The 11801-nt window shown below is 43.5% G+C and overlaps 1 long non-coding RNA gene across 2 annotated transcripts in view; it reads right to left on the bottom strand.

Moving 5' to 3' along the window:
* The window catches only part of LOC119149751, a 48048-nt gene that overhangs the window by 35860 nt on the left and 387 nt on the right, over positions 1-11801 (bottom strand). Inside the window, exons 2-5 of one of the 2 annotated variants that reach the window (XR_005104852.1) lie at positions 11333-11423; positions 5540-5573; positions 5137-5241; positions 3206-3474 (exon numbers count right to left, since the gene is read on the bottom strand). This is a non-coding gene — a long non-coding RNA (uncharacterized LOC119149751). Of the gene's footprint in view, positions 1-3205; positions 3475-5136; positions 5242-5539; positions 5574-11332; positions 11424-11699; positions 11762-11801 lie in introns of those variants that run through there. The other variant, XR_005104853.1, reaches the window with a different exon arrangement.

Genomic DNA, 11801 nt, shown 5'->3' on the forward strand with positions numbered 1-11801 from the left:
CTCCTGAAACTCCTATAGGTTTCTTGGAACCACCCTGAGATTCTGATGCCACCACAGCTGCTCACAGAACAAATTTTTATCCAAACTGGTTCAAACTTCAACCAATGTGAAAGTCTACAGTGGCAAGAAGATTTTTTTTTAGCTGCCTTCTCAGCTGCATCAAGTTGTGCCGTTGTCACTGATGTAATCAAAAAAGTGGGAATACAGTTTTACTTTTTACTCAGGCCAAGGATTAACGGCACAGTGCCTAAAGATGCAGGCTACTGCTCAATTTCCTGACTGATGATCTGGAAAACAGAGTGAGCAGAGAAAGTTTACAAGTGACACACTGTTATTTACCAGTCAAACGGAAGCCTGAGATGAGGTTGTAAAAAAATTGCATACAGACAAATGCTGATTGAATGGACAACACAAAAGAAAGGAAACTCCATGTTACCGAGTACAGTCTTGGAAGAAATCATTTAAGTATTGATGTGGTCAGCAAAATAAGAACATTTGCACAATTTTCAGCAACACTCTAAAAAGCTGACAGAAGGAAGCACTGGACAGAGGAAAGTCCTGAAAGCATTAAACCACTGCCTAAATCAATATAGTCTCACCTTGCAAGCAGTGTTCAGCACCAAGTCTCCCATCACAAAGATATCTAAGAAAAAGAAAGTGTCCACAGCAGTATAATAGAAGAATTTCAGAAGCAAGGATGGACTAAATGAGATTGAACAAATCCTACAATAGGCTTACAAGAAAAATCTTCAAGCAATTAATTAAATACAAAAGACACACACTCACAACAGGCAGCACTTTTCTCTGATTTACACCAGATGAAAATCCAGCCTTATCCTTTTAATGTGAATCAAAGGGAGTTTGTGCTCTGTGAAAGCAAAGCACTAAATGATTCTTGATGACAATCACCCTACTTATCAGGCCCTGCAACTACTGTTTGTTCAAACCAATTAAACAGCTGTGTGCCAAGAATAACAATAAACCCAGTTGCACCAGCAATACAGAATATTCCTCTCCACCTGAAGAAATGTATGACTTTGAATGGAAGTGTCTAAGTATGATATAAAAGGGGAAAATATGGAGAATTCAGCTCCCTAAAAAATAACACTTTGCACAGTATGAAATTTAGCCCTACGTACAGACCTGATGACTGCTTATGTGCCTTCTGAGTGAACCTGAACATAATTAGTGTATTGTCTTTATATTGGTCCATCAGGAGTAAATTTCAGCCATTGTGAATATTCATCAAATTGCTCTCATATTTGTAGACTTTGGCTTATGTTCAACCTATTTAATTTTATTTAGTTGCTTAAGGATCTGGAAAGAGACCCCTCCAGAGGCTATGTGATAGGAAGGATTGTACCCTGGAAATGCTTTCCGCAGGCTACAAAGAGATGCTAGGACTACCACACACAAAAATTCAGCAACTTGGAGTGATGCCTACCACAGAGAAATCCATGTCTGTCTTGCCGTGGAGTGTACTAAGAAAGTATTGGGAAACAGACCTGACATTTCCAGGATACACCTTTCTATAAGGGTGACCTTATTACAGCCTTTCAATATATAAAGGGGCTTATAAGAAAGATGGAGAAGGTCTTTTTACCAGGGCCTGTAGTGACAGGACAAGAGCAATGGTTTTAAACTGAAGGAGTGTAGATTTACCTTGGACATAAGGAATCAGTTTTTGAAGATGAAGGCGTTGAGGCACCGGCACAGGTTGCCCAGAGAAGCTGTGGATGCCCCATCCCTGGAAGTGTCCAAGGCCAGGCTGGATGGGGCTCTGAGCAGCCTGGTCTAGCGGAAGGTGTCCCTGCCCATGGCAGGGAGGGGTGTGACTAGATGATCTTTACAGGTCCCTTCCAACCCAAACCATTCTGTGATTATGATTCTATAAGAATAAATACATATTCACTAAATAGCCAATGAAGTACTTCTAATTATTCAATTGAATTGTTTCATAAGTCTCCAAAAGGGGTTCCTGATTCCCCTGTAAACTTGTCATAAAGCTGGAGAACTAATTATTTCTCAAATGATTGCTCATTGTACAAAATCTTTGTTATTTCACATCACTACTACACAGACTATGTTTGTCCCCACCATACCTAAATCTTATCTGGGCAGTTACCTAACCAAGCCTATCAGTTACAATACTCTCCTATGGAAACAATCTTTTTCATTTATGATTTTTCCACCCTCAGCAATGACTACCTGCCAATTCTAAAGAATCTTGAATCCAATCACCTTTATCAAAGGACCATTTTCTTACAAACATACTTGGAATCAAGACAAGCTATTTGAAATGGTAGAACTATCTTATAGTTCAAAAACCTCAACACAACAGGGTGCTGGTCTAAAAAGAAAGTTGGCCCATTATGATACCATCTCTGAAGCACAACACTTTCTGTGATGTCCCACTAACACCATTTAAAGCAGAAAGGCCTTTCAGGCTTGAGAGGTACATCTGATGGCCACTTTCTATCTAAAGGAATTTTTTAAAAAGAGAGAGACTATGTGGAGGAGTGCGGCAGAAATTGACTTGCATGAAGCAAGACCTGATGCATTTGGCACACTGGACAAAATATATCATATTTGGGGAAACAATGTGCGCAAGCCACAGATTTTAATGATTCTTAAGAAGGAGGCATTGACTGTCACCTTGAGAAGGATGAATTTTTTTAGTTTGTTTATAGAAAGTTTGCTTCTGATAAGTTCTAGGAAAATGTCTTTCCAGGTTCTCTCCTCATGCAGCATTTTTCATGAATCTGATACAGTTTCCAGTATATGTTATAGTACAACAGCTACAATAATAGCCACAACAAATTTTTTAAACTATGCATACTAACAAGGAAAACCTACTTACAATCAATGTCAAAAGCTTTCTCCATATTTCATATTATATAGCCAGACATTTCTTTGATATTATGCACATTGATTCCATAGTACGGGAAAGATTGAGATTTTATGTATTTATTTTCAGGGGAAATTTTGGACTGAAGCCAGGAAACAACAGCTGGTCCTGGTCCAGAGTTATCTGCTGAAACATGAGGAGGGACTGCTGGAAAATTAATGATCAATAAACCTTCTGCTTTGAAAAGTTTCTTGTGTTGGAGACAAGGAAGAGACAGGAGAGATCACTCTCCATTTAAAATAACCCACCGAGATAAAAAAATGGCAAAATGGGGATTTGAAAAGAGATCTCACATACCAGATGAGTGCTTTCATTACTATTGTAGAAATATGGTTTCTTTTTTCATTAGAAAAGTTCTGCAACCTTCCTCTGCAGGGTAAGAAGCCTGAATTCCTGAAGAGTTTGACAGGGGAGGACATTCACTTCCTACCCGGCTCTGATGACAGCGGCATGGGAACAATAAAGCAAACTGGCCAACCAGTACTCCTCCGACGTCGCACCCAGGAAAGTAAGACACCGTCTCTCCAGGAAAACATTTGAATACAATGGCTAAGAAAGGTGGTAATCTGTGATGCCAGAAAAAGAGATTTATGAAATATTTGATACATTTAACATAACATTTTATACCAAAGCTTTCCCATTAATTACCTTATGGTTTTAATGATCCATGCATAGCTTTTAAGCACAGGGAACAATTTATAGAAACGTTGTATTTAAACTTACATAAATTAGATCACTTAATAGAATTGCCTGTTCTTAAGAAGGGGAGCAATGCTAACTACATAGCACTAACATCTAACCTTTCAAAAACACTTTACTGAAAGTTACACAAACATGAATAATTTGAGAAGAACAGGAACCGTTTAGCTGCTGTGGGAGGGATCCCACAAAGAAGCAGAATGAAATAAATACTAGGATTTAATTACAGCTTTTCTGTGTGTTCTATTTGAAAGTCTCCAGTGTTCAAATACATGGAAATTAGATCTGAAAACTCCTCCCAGCATCACTGGTTAACATTGTGAACATCTAGCACCTCCAGACAAAACTCCTCATGTATTCATCCATGGATCAGGACCACATGCGAAGCTCTCTATTCAGAAGTATCTCCCACTGCAGAGATGTCACTACCTCCCACCACAGCAAACAGTGTTTTATCTTGTTCTTTTGGGGACTATATGTTGTAAGTGTAGCTCTTGACCTCATCAGAAAGCTCTACCATCTCATTAGCAGCAGAACATGTACAGAGAGGAGGGATGCCTCTCTCATTTCAGTTTCTCCAGAAGGCAAAACTTGCCGTTGGTAAGCTCATCCCACTAATGTAGGAGGCAACCCATTGCCTAGATACCTCTTTCACTGGTCTGAAGCTTTTTTCCCTTGCTTGTAACTACATGGATGCTCATGCTGTGTATCTGAGGCTTCCTACAACATTAATGGAAGTAATTGATACAATTTGCATTAGCACAGGCCACCGTTAAGCAGCTTCCTTATAATGATGGCAGATAAGTACAGCAGTGATAAAATATTTCAGTAAAGCAAAGATGCAGTATGTTAACTGCCAAAATTAATCCGGTTACTAAAGATCCATGTATAGTGTCCTGTTCTTGTCCCGTAAAAGAGCATTTCAGTCTAAAGTATGTATATGTGTATATATATGCACATGCCATTCCCTTCTTCCACTGAAGGATTATTTCATTCTATCTATAAATCACTATTAATGGTGTGCCAGGTACATAATTATAACTAGCTAGAGATTTAACACGCACTTTTCATATTCCTCAGATTTCTGATCTTTGTACAAGGAAGACAGTACAGAGTCCTAATTAAACTCATAACCAAGAACCTTGTCATTATAAATTGCAAGGAAAAATTCAATCCTTCTGCCACACTGAGCTGATGGAAGAGCAAGAACTCTTCAAAACTGAGGTTTAAAAAATATCTTACCTTTTAAACAGACTTCTGAGGCTTACTACAAGGTTTATTTTAGCCTATAAAGTTCCCATGAGAAAGGATAGCTATATCACATCTTCCCACAGCTATCTCTGGTTAACTGCTTGACTACCTTCTTTCCACCTCTGTCTTTTCTGTCCTCTCCCTTTCATTCCTTATTATTCCTTATTATTATTATTACTCTTCCTTATTATTGGTCCCTTATCAGGCACTGTATTTCAGAATAAAAATGGCTCGCTTTCTAGAACAGAGTTTCCATGTGAGAAATTACCCCAGCTTACCTCCAGGGTACAGGTATAATTGTTCATGATTCCTTTAACAATCAGTTTCCCTGTACAGACGAACACTTGACCTTCAAATATCCATCAGCCTTAATATTATATGGCCTAGAACAAAAAAGTATGTTTAGATTATATACATTAGGTGCTTTCAGATCAAATGCTTGTCTATTTTTCCAACTGTTAATTGATCTAGTACAAGATACTGCCTCTCTGCACCAGTTTTGCCTGTTGACATCCCTGGCCCATCACAGCTACACCAGTTTAGATAACCAACCTAACAAAAGTGGCCTGCAGTGACCTGCCTGCAGAACCTGATGCTTTCTTACAACCTCCCCACGCTCCTACCTATACCTCCAACACCCCCTTTTCAGCCCCCATTGTGCAATCTATTTGACTGACGTACCTTCTCCTGTTTGGATAACTTGCTCGTATGGCAGCTGCAGAGGAAGGAGAAGACAGAGATAAAAAAAAAGCAGAAAGTGCAGAGATCAAAGGCATAACAGACAGAGCTCTCCCTGAATTTACTAAACAACTGATGAAGCCTTTCCAAGCACCAGTGGACCTTTATGCTTGTTCCCTAGTGCCCCCTTCCCCTCCAATACGTCTTGCTCCCTTAAAGACATGCTAAATGTGTGCAGGGTTTATGCTCTCTGCCCTCTGCATTTCATTTTTGCCTTGTGCATCCATTCCCACTACCTGCTTTCTCATTTGTCATGACCACTGGCAAAACAGCAGAAAAGCCAAAAATCTATACATATCTATTGCAATATAGATATTTTCTGAAACCAGCAATCTCATAGCACCACAATAAACTGTTCATGGATGACTGATTTTAATGGTCCACTACCATAAATTGGGTAATTTTTCTTAGATAAAAGCAAGTCATACAATTAGAAAAGGGAACCAGTTACTTGTAATAAAAGAATAATCAAATCACCATTAAAAGAAAATTAGCTGCATTTATCTTAATTCTAGGGGCCCTACTGTTGCCTCCTGATAGGGGGATAAAATTTACTTGACAATCTCGGTGACTTTCACCACTTCTGTTTATTCATGCAAAAGGGGCTCTTTATTATGTTTTGCCGGAGCAAGTTGCATTTAACTAAACAAAAGCTGTTAAAAGACTGTTTGGTGCATTTCTGTAAAAAAAAGACACATCTCAACTTTCAGGGACACCATTGAGCTCCAGCTGGCTCCTCTGTCCTCCCACTTGCAAGTCACACTTGCTGGGACAGAGCCAGGGAAAACAAGAGAGAGGCTCAAGGGAGATCTGCAAACTAGTCCTGTTCGGTTTGGGGCCTGGGGCTATTCCTGGAGAGGAATCCCCTGTTCCACTCCTCCACAGGTGTCTCGTGGCAGCTGCAGCACAGTGAAGCCCAGGGCTTTGGAGCTGCTTCAGAAGAGGTTCACTGGACCTACTTGGGACCAGAACGGACAAACTTGTATTTTTTATGCCAACAGCATGAAGAAGGGAATGGTTCTGTTTAGCCAGTATCCTCCCTCCCTCGCCGGCCATCAAGACGAAAGGAAAGGTGTCTGAGGTGGGGAGGCAGCTCACCCAGGTAACATAGGTCTGACTCTGCTCCCCAGGGCCTCTTCCACTTTTCAGCACCACATTCCATGGAAGGAAAGGATGCAGAGAAACCCTGTTACATTTGATAAGGTGCGATATATCACACTCCCAGAAAGAGGACTGGAACTTAACATCAACTACCATAACAGTAAGAGGGAAGAAAAAGTGTCAGACAAAAGCTGAGACGTTACTACCAACATGATCAGCAACTACTCCAGCATATCAGACTACAGCAGCATTTACCCTGCAGCAGATATCAATATTCATCAATATCATCCTTTACCAGCAAAGCCCAAACTACCCTCAGCATGGAGATGCCCTTATCCTGCAGCAAGTTAAACCAGACGAATGGCACTCAGCAGCAAAACTGAGGTTCGGTGCCACCCTTCCACACTGACAGTCACCTTCCTAACCCAAGCGTTCCTTGATGCCTCTTGTCCCAGCAGAAGAAAACGGCTCACATACAAGAGCACTCACGATTAGCTACACACTCAACAACTCCTTCAGAGGCTTGTCCTCCCTGAAGCCATTAGCTTATCCCAGCAATGAACAAGCCATGCAAGTATTTTCAAAAAATTAGGAAGTCCTGTGGCCCTCCTCACAGCACAGTGCAGATACAATACAGAATCAGGCTAGATAATGCTTAAAGACCTTGATCCCACTAGCTCACATTTATTTGCTACTTCCTGGACTCTGATGCTGCTTTAGCCTCTTAAATGGGTGACTTTTTATTTTTAATATAAGCAGAAAAACACTCATGCCAGCCTCTAGCACCTTTACAAAATGAACATAAAAAACAAAATATCTTCTCCTTTTCCTTTCATTCCTAAGTCCCCAAACTAAATGAGACATAAATAAGTACTTTACCTCGAAAAGCTGTGACCATCGTTTTAGTTCTTCTGCAAAGGCTTAAACATGGATGTCTATATGAACATGCTTAGAATGTTTTTCACATTTGAGCTAGAACAGTTTAGCTGTTTCTCACAGGGAAAATCAGAGCCAGTTCCAGTTTTGCCCAAGTTAACAAACTTTATTACCATTTTACTGAAGAATTCCAACACTTACAACCACTGGAGTGGCACCTTTAAACTCATGAAGAAGTTGGACTGTTGGAAGTAAAGTGTTCTGCTGGTTCCAAGGAAGCCTACTCAAATATGGAAAATCTAATGTGAAAACTCAATTTTAGTATGCTCAGCTGACATCTTAAAATTTGCTAGCAGAATTTCCTTAAGACTCCAGCTCTCACATAAGACTGCTAAATGTCCAGTCCTCCTAAGCAAGTCCTCTTCTCCACCCACAAGCTTTACTAGAAGTTGGAACAAGAAAAGAAGGGCAGAGGGTACAACTACCAAAAGAATGACAGCAAGGAGAACAAGATCGGGAGTGTATGGGCAGGAACTGAGCAGAAGGCAGGAGTCAGAAGGGGAGGAGATGGAATAGCAGTGTAAATTAGGGGGCAGATAATAACGCAAAGAAGAGGACAAGAAGCAGCACAGGAGCAGAAGAGAAAAGTCCTTCACCACCAGAACACTGGGCCTTTATAAACAAGAAATACATTCTCTCACCATTAAGCAAACAGGCATGAGACTAGTTGTAAAGAATCTCCATCCCACTCAAGGCAGGACACAAAATGAGTAAGTTTTTCTACTGCTACCCACGACAGGACTATTTCGGATAGTATAGGAGTATGCTGTGGATCCAAAGAACTCAGTCATGCTGTTGTTCAGGGGCAGCCTGTGTAAAACCCATGACAGAAGTCTGTTTTTCGGCATTCTTTGTGTGTTTACTTTAATTCACTGTTCTATATGTTTGCTTTGTGAGATGCTACCTTCACCTGCCATGTCGCCATTGTACAGGGTGTAGGGAGGGAAGTTGCTGTCTATACCATCTCTACCTGATTTGCTACAGAGATGAAAAGCATGTGATGGAAGGGGTTGATTCTGCTGGGGGAAAAAAAATATTTAAAAAATCTTATATGTATGGCAAATAACGGAGCCTTTAGAAAATTGGGTTCTAACTCTCTTGTAAAGTTCGCATGTAAGTCTAAGGAATTTGCTTACATGTAGTCCTCATTTTTCTCCCACACTCCAATTGAGTAATTTGTGGTGTGAGCTGCTAAGATGCTGAATGTGAGTAGGTGCATCTGAAATCAGTGGGAAGCGGACTTTCAGTACATGCCTAGTAGCATAAAGCATGTACCACCCTGGAAATGAAGGTTCAGTATTTACCACTCTGGAAATTAAAGTCTTGTATTTGTCCACATAGGTATCCAGAAGTGTTGAAATTCTTCATTTCCTGGACATAAGACCAGATAATGCCAACCATTTCATAAATGGTGTGACAAGGGCAAAGTCATTAATGGTTAGTAGGATGACAGCATTCCTGAAATACTCTAAAGGAAATTAACTTCTTTTTTTTTTAATTCCATGAAGGGTAATGCTACGCAGTAAACTGTACATTAAAGTATACATGTAATGAGCAATAAAAGAAACATTAACTAGAAACATAAAACTGGAAAACTTCTGGAGTTTAGCCTCCTGCTATCTCAGGCAACTACATCACATGAGCACTTTTATAAATTGAGCAGGCTCCAATTTCAAAGTGAGTGGGCTTCCTGCCCTCAACACATGGGAGTTGGTCCACAGCCTCATTGCTCTGAAAGTCTGAAATCTTCTAATTCACAGTCTAGATTAATTAATGTCCATTTTACACAAACGTGTCTTCCATTTAAATAACAATTCTACATCCACATCGTTTACTTTCCTTTTGAGACAACACCAAATCTTCTTTTAACCTTCACTTTGCTAAACTAAACACAACAAATTCTTCAAGTCTCCTCTCATAAAAGCTCCCTGAAGAGCATCATTCTTACTTAGCAATAGGGTTCCTCTGGGGAAACGAGCTTACGGTTATGTGATTAAAAGCACTATCACAGTGCAGTCTTAAGGCACATAAGTCCACAGGACCCAAACCTGAAAAGCGAGAAGCACACAGTAGGTCTGAAGCCACCACAAAGGCCACACAGCTGCTCTGCACACATGTATCTGACTGTATCATGCATGCAGTTAAGCCTGGATCCATCACACAGCTCTGTGCACACAGACTTGCTAAGCTCAGCACTTCCCAACTTTTAAGATGGCTCTGCACCTCCTAATGCAACCTCTCAGCAGGTGGGACAGAGACATGAACTAAATGGTATGAGGCTAATTCTAATACCTTCCCCACTTTTTAAGGGAATCAGTGAAGGAGGTAGCCTTGATTAGGTCAGGTGTCCTTCATCAAATAAACCCCACTCATCCGTGCCTTATACGTGGAATGGTTAGTTTTATCTCTGATGGAGACATGATGTTAATCAGAAAAGATTTTGTTGCACAATTGGTCCATTTTGGTCTTCATGTGTAAATGAAGATAATCATTAGGGACTTCGGTGAAAATGAGAGTGTCCTGCTGACAAGGAAGGATAAAAAGGCAACCTAAAACCGTAGCAAGTTGCCAAGACAGTCATTTCTGGGGTAAAGTAATACATTTCCGTAATGTTTTCTGAAAGAGTTTAATTAACTTTGAAAAGGGTGTTATCAATAGGTCCTCTTTTATAACGGAATAAACACTTCCCAAACTCAAATGACAAAGAGAGTGGCTTGTCCACAGCATAGATCCAATTTCCACGTACGTAATCCCAGTCCTAGTCCAAACGCAGACCAGGAGCTTTATGAATTGAGACAGTAACATCCTGGGGTTGATTCAGAGAATTCATCATCCCACTTGGATGCCGAAGTTGCTCAGCATGACTATATTTGGTGATGCTGGAACCAGAGGTAAGAAATCACATCACCCCACACCGAGACTTGGTACGGCGCAAAGACATTGGTGAACCCGAACCAGCCCGAGCCCTGACAGACCAGATGCATTCGATCCATGCCTGGATTTTGGATGGTGAATGCTGGGACAAACAGAACAAACCCACTGCGTCCCTACCGCATCCTCTGAGATCAGGCCTGAGGGCAGATAAAATCCCACACCTGCCAGTCAGCATTTTGGCCATATGTTGGGCAAAAGGCGCCTCATGTTTATCCATTCATAGATGGGTAACATTTTATTATTCGTATTTCATGACCATAGACCTAAAATTCCAGTCTGTGCCCATCACATCTCCGACTTCTTGAAAACTGAGGTGTAATCAAGGGGGAAGGGGAGTGGGGGGGGCGTAGTAAATTTGTTGATGGCTGCTTATGTGAAATGCTCGCCTCCCCCTGCGCGGGGCCTCAAGAACGGAGCTCTCCAGGAACACCCCGGCCCTGGGGCACAGCACAGCCACCCGCGCTGGGAAACAGCTTTCGAGAACCTGCCACCGGGGACAACGCCGCGTCAGGAGCGCAGTCCCCGCGAAGCCCCGCGGGCACGGGCCGGGCCGGGGGGGCGGCGGGCCGCGCCGAGCCCCTCTCCCCCCGCGGCGGGAGCGGCCCTTGCCCCGGCGCGGCAGCTCCGGAAGAGCCCGCCGGCCGTGCCCGCTCCTCCCGCCCCTGCAGCGGGCCCGCCCCGCCCCAGCCACCGCGGGGGCAGCCGAGTAGGGCCGGGCTCGCCGCCCCGCTGCTGCGGGAGCTCCCGCCCGCCGGCCGGCGGTACCTGAGGGGACAGGCGACCGAGGGCACAGCCGCACCGCAGGCAGCGCAGCGCGCGCTGCCCCTCCGGGAAGCGAAAGGCCGGCCGGGGCCGCCTCACCCCCCCCTCACCCCGCGGAGCCCCCGCCCCGCCCCGCCCGGCGCCTCCCACCCGGGAGCTCCGGCCCCTTCCCCCGCGCCCTCTCTCCCTCCCTCCCTCCCTCACCCGGCGCGCCCGCCTCGGCCCCTCGCGCCCCCGCCGCCGCCCCGGCGCGCGCCCGCACCGTGCCGCGCCCCGGCCGCCGGGGGGGGGGAGGGGGAGGGGGGCCGGCGAGGGAGGGGAAGGGGGGGGTTGTAGCAGCATCGCCATGGTGACAGTGACGTCATCTCACCCTGGATCTAATTGGAGGAAACCCCGTGGCCCCAGCCGCAGCCCACGGGCCAACCGAGCTTGTGCCCTGCCTGCGCTCGCCCCCGCGGCGGCGCGCTCTGCT

This window comes from Falco rusticolus, chromosome 6, assembly GCF_015220075.1.
Source record: "Falco rusticolus isolate bFalRus1 chromosome 6, bFalRus1.pri, whole genome shotgun sequence".
In the NCBI taxonomy this organism is placed as follows: Eukaryota; Metazoa; Chordata; class Aves; order Falconiformes; family Falconidae; genus Falco; species Falco rusticolus.